The following is a 6,372-nucleotide window of genomic DNA, read 5'->3' as shown; positions in this document are numbered from 1 at the left end:
AAATTCAACTTTAATAAATCACGTGTGTTTGGTGTTTGTGCAGACATACAGGAAGTCACACGCTGGTCCCGCCCCCTTGGGTGTGAACCCGCTACGTTACCATTCACTTACCTTGGTGTACCGATGGGAGCTAACATGCGGCTTAAAAAACATTGGACCCCCATAATTGATAGGTTTCAGAAAAAATTGTCAACATGGAAATCACAAACATTGACATTTGGTGAGCGTTTGAAGTTTGTCAAATCTGTCATCGGTAACTTACCAAATTACTACATGTCTCTATTTGTAGCTCCTAGTGGTTTTCTGGATAAGCTAGAAAGAATCAAACGATGCTTTTTATGGGGTGGCTCGGAAGGCAAAAAGTCGATACATTGGGTCTCTTGGGATAAAGTAATTGCAGGAAAAAATAAAGGAGGTTTAGAGATTGCCTCACTGAAGTCCCTAAACATCTCTCTCCTGGTGAAATGGTGGTGGCGACTAAGATCGGAACCAACCATGTTATGGGTAAAAGTGATTACAGGTATTCATAAACTACATAACAAAGGGGACGATTACTACTCCATGAAGACGATGACAGGTGTGTGGAATAACATAGCATGCATCAGAAGTGAACTAGAAATGAGGGGAATCACACACAATCAAATCATAAAAAAGAAGCAGATTGGCGATAGCATATCTTGGAAATGTGAAATAACGACAGATGGGAACTTTATGGTAAGTGCACTTCGTCACATCTTGGAGGACAATAGACCGGTAGATATCGACAACTTTATATGGATCAAGGAAGTACCATTGAAGGTCGTATGTTTTATTTGAAGGGCAAAATGGGGATGTATACCATCAGCGATTGCCCTTTCTAAAAGGGATATAATTCTACCAACCACTATATGCTGCCAATGTGACCTTGCGGAAGAAACATCTGACCATATCCTAGTACAATGCCCTTTTGCCAAAACTGTCATGGAATGGGTTTTCAAATGGTGTACTGTTCCGATGGTAAACTTTCAAACGGTCTATGAAATTCTCGACTATGCATCCAATTGGGGACATTGTCCAAAGAAGAAGAAACGACTATTGGGTATTTGCTATGCAACCTTATGGAACATTTGGAAAGCTAGAAATGAACGAATCTTCGCCAATCAACGGATGAGTGCGATGAAGGTGGCGGATATAATCAAATCAACTACTTTTCTATGGTTTAAACACAGAGGCGACAAGAGGAGTCTAAATTGGGTTCATTGGAACATATCACCTAGCACCTTGCTAGGAATGATCTTTTTCAATATATTTACTCATCTTTTGCTGGTTAAAAAAAATATTAAATTCGTTTTAATACGATGAATATAACGATTAATAAATAAATGATAGTTTATTAGTTATCGATTTAAAATAAAAATAAATTTTCACTTATTATATATAACATTAATTGGAAACGGCTCATGAACGGTTCCTGTTTTGAGTAGGCTCCAATACCAAATGGTTTGGAGCTGGGGTAGTTTTCATGGGGACTTTTTGACTTCACTGCTATTGAGATTAAAACAGTGCATTTAATTCGAAAAAAAAAAAGAAAAAAAAAATACTATATTAATAACACTATATCTACTCATATGTTATCATCAATTCAATACGGTATATAAAATGCAACTAGGCCGTACTTCCTCTTCGAGAACTTGTTACATGGTTTTGTTTAAATTCATCACCATCTTTGATGTAAAACCGAAACACACATAGTAATTACCTTGTTTCTTCTATCAAAGTAATTTATTTTTAATTGCATTTGATTTTTTTTATATTAAAAATATTCCACTTAATTCCATTTTTAACAACTGAAAATTGAAAAATAACATCATTTTAAGTTATTTTTCTTCTTTTACTATAAATTATCTATAAAAAATAGTTCGTTGACCTTATTTTATTAGACCTAGCGGAGTGGAGCGGGAAAGGTTCCCATTCCTCGCAACACAATATGGAGAGTGCGGAAACCAAGTGAGGGAAGATATCTCTCACTCTCTCTCTCTTCGTGTGATTGGTCCGCCTTTATATATTTATTTATTTATTTTATTTTTTTAGTTGTTTAATATATATATATATATATATATATATATTAAAAAATTATAAAAATATATTAAAATTTATGTTTTTTAATTTCCTACAAATGAATATAATCTTTGTATAAAATATTTTTTTAAACAAAATTATAAATTATAAAATGTGATAATTTCCTATCTTTTTACGAGTGAAAATAGACACTACAAGAAATTAGAGTATTATTGGAGATAGACGTCGCCGCTAATACTATTATCAGCAGCACGTCGTCGCTAAAAGCCCGTCGCTAATTCTTTGTCGCTAATAATCAAAATGTGGTCGCGGCTAATAACCAATTGTTGTCGCTAAAGGTGTCGCCGGTATAGGTATTTTTTTATTTCACATTAAAATTGAAAAAATTCTATATAAAAAGTATAAAAATTGCTATGATATTAATTAATCTAATCCTACATCCTTCCATTCCAAAATATTAATCTAACATCCGTTCAAAATACTCATCCAATTTAAAATAATGCAAAATATCAAAAATAGTAGTCTAAAATACTTACACAAAGAAAACATACAAAAATCCTACAACTAGCTACTCATCATCATCACTCTCCTCGTTTCCTCTGGTTTCATTTCGTTTTGTCCACGAACGAAACCAATCTTCAAGCGCGGTACTACATGCCGGATCTTTTAATATTGTTTGAAGCATGTCCAACTACAAAGAAAACAACATAGTCTTATAAGTTAAACCAACATTATAACATTCTATATAAAAAAAATATACATTCCACATACAAGCAAAGTACAACATATAACATTGTACTATAACTAATAATTACTAAACTACAAAATACCATTACAGCATTGTATTTTCATAAACTAACAATTACCAAATTACACATATTGTATATAACACATTATTGTACTATAACTAACAATTACCAAACTACAAAATACCATTATGGCATTCTACTTTCATAAACTAACAATTACCAAACTACACATAATTGCATATAACACATTATAACATTGTACTTTTTTTCATTTTTCCATTATAGCATTGTACTTTCATAAACTAACAATTACCAAACTACAGAATACCAATATATCAAACTATAACCAAACAATTACCAACATATAAACTACTACCAAACTAACAATTACCAACATCTCTAAATATTATTAAAAGATAACCTTTAATTCATCAATGAAGCAATCAGAGCCTTTGATTATGTTTTAATCATATGTTTTCCACCCTTAGATCAAATTGCTGACATCATTTTCCACAAATAAAATTCAAATATAATTACATTTAATTATAAAATCTATAATAATTATAGAATCTTTAAATTCGGTAATTATTTTATCAATTGAAACATATCATTTTATTTATATACATGATATCAGTTTCTCTAATTAATATTGTTCCTAATTTAACTACCTTATTTATAGCTTTTGATTTCAAAATTCAAACCCGTTTATATTTTATTTTTTATTTTTTTTAAAAAACTTATTAAACAAGCATATCAATAATTAAGTTATTAACCTATAAAATTTAATCTAATCCCACTAAATCAACAAAATATTTAAGAGTGAAAATTAAAATCAATATTATTCATAATTTATCTCCCAGTATATCTCACATAAAATGAATCAATTTGAGATAATTGTTTGAATTTTAAAACTGATTAAATAAGAAAATCAATTAACTTGAAGCTTTGAATTAATATAGCTGATATCTTTTTTTTTTCAGATGAATAGCTGAAAATCTCAAAGATGACATCTTAGGATCCCAAATTTTTTAAAAGATAATGATTTCCTTATTAAAAACACTTTATATATACGATTACATTGAAATGGTTATTCTTACGATTTTGGATTGAGTCCTATGATTTACAGTGTTCTTCTTGAACAATCTTCTTCTCCAATTCTTTTTTCCTAGCTCTTACTTTACTTTGTTCTCCTTATTCTTCTTCAATTTCTTGCATTTACTATGTTCTTATTATTTGTTATTACTGTGTTCTTGTTGAGAGGTCATGAAAAAAATTAATCAATCTACTTTAAACATATTAGTTTTATTCATTTAGTTACAGAAACAAAATCATACCCTTTATATCGATTTTTTAATGTGTTGACCTATGTTTGTCAAGAAAAAGTCATAAAAGTCATTTTAATGCATGATGACAAAGCTAGTGGCACACACCAAAAGCAGGATAAAGAAGTTTTTTATTGTTACACCTCAACTTGCATGAACAAAGACGTATCTTTTGTTCCAAGGTTTTCAATAAAATTTTTATACATATTATTATAATCTTCGATTAAAATTTTCTAATTTTGTATCATTGAATTTGTTTATATCAATGGTTTTAGTTTCAAAATCACCATTATAGTATAAGACTTTACCGGTGTGGTGTCACTTACGTTATTTGATCGTGACGCAAAGAAACTTCTGGGAAAAAACACACAAGAGGTGCTTCAAAAGTTTAATGAGGTTATCGATATTAACTTCATTTACATAAAACTAATTTTTACTTTTTGTTTGACTAGTTTTATAACCGTTAATTTTTTCATTTTTAGGAGGGTAATATGAAGATTTATTCGTCTGCTTTGAAATTACTTTTGGATAAAAAGTTGGCTTTCAAAATTCAAATTTCTCATTATAATTTAAAGAACAATGTTGATGGTTATGAATCTCAAACTTCAATGTTGAATTGGAAAAAAAAAATTAATATCGAACAAGTAACATTATTTTACGAAACATACTACAAACACTACACTTATTAGATTCGTTTTTGATATGTTAGTTGATCAACTAACATATTTATATGTACTACAAATATAGGAGCCGTAATCTGATTCGTTTAACGTTTTATCGGCGAAATTCGGATGTCAAGACACATTACATTTAAAGGTTTTAAATACAATATAACTAAATCTAATATTTTAAATACTTTAAAATATTATTAACTTTTAGATTGACATATGAATTTATTTTTTATATTTAGGATGTAGTTTTGTTTATTGGTGAAAACGTCACATCCGCTTCGAATCTTGATAAAAGTATTGCAACAAGTCCACTAACTAAGTGGACATCCTTTAAAAAAGTGTTAAGACATGAAGAATTAAAACACAACTTGGAAGATGTTGACGATTTTGATAATCTGGAAACAATGTCCTCAACCAAACGATCATTAACATCAATGACAGATCGTACTTCTGGAGAAGGCAAACCAAAACTGTTAATTCCAAAGAAAGAAAAATAATATATGATTTTCATGATTTTATATGAGTAGTTGGATGATTTGAGTACGGTTGATTTCATATTATGTTTAGATACTATTTGGTATTTGGGTTTGGTTTTTGATTACTTTGTTTCATGCTATTCGTTTTTTGGATTAGAATTTTGATCATTTAAATACATTGTGGGTTTTATGAATTGTTGAATTATTCATCTATTTATCTCTTGGGTTTAAACTCATATGAATTTAGAATTTTAATAATTTTTTACTCTATTATTCTGTTTGAAAATGAATTTGTTAGCATTGTTACAATGTTATTCATTACAACTTCAATATAAATATTAGCAAACTACAACTTTTTATGAAATTATAAACTTTTATAAATCTTTTAACCATTCTAAAACAATTATTTATAGTTCATTGTGAATTTATTGATAAATTTATTAGTAAACATTTACCATTGAATTTGAGCAATCGTTAAATTTGTCCATTTTCTATTGTTAAATCAAGTATAAATGAATTTGAGCAATCGTTTAAATTTCATATTCTATAATGTAATTTATGCACTAATTAATCAAATAATAGTACATATCCAAGTTGTCGGGTACCTCCAAGACAATAAGCAAACATGTAAATTATATGCAATTTCACAATATTGTAATTTTTTTACTGGATTTAAATGAACAATTACTTCTTTCACTTGATTTAGACTCTTGATTACTCATATAAGGTTTTAATAAAATAAAATTTTGATAAATTGAAAAAAATGTTCAGCTAAACCTTAAAATTTTGAAATTTGTTGGAAATTTTGTTATGCTTCTTTTTGTGTTGTCATGTTTGCTGATTTGACTATGTAGGGTTCATTTGAAGTTCCATTTCTCTATAAGAATGTTAATGTTCACATCCAAGTGGAAACAGTCACAATTGGTAAGCATTCTAAATGATTTTTTCAATTACATTAATCAAAACTGTTATTTTAAATGGTGCGTTCTCATGGATGCCACACCGATTGTCACTATATAGACCTTCTAGCGGTCTATAGAAGAATCTTAGCGGCTTTATGAAGAATTTTGCTGCGTTTTCAATGAAGTATTTGTCA

This window comes from Lactuca serriola, chromosome 5 (assembly GCF_051521515.1).
Source record: "Lactuca serriola cultivar US96UC23 chromosome 5, Lser_US96UC23_V15, whole genome shotgun sequence".
Lineage (NCBI taxonomy): Eukaryota > Viridiplantae > Streptophyta > Magnoliopsida > Asterales > Asteraceae > Lactuca > Lactuca serriola.
Note: the sequence above shows the minus strand (reverse complement) of the source record.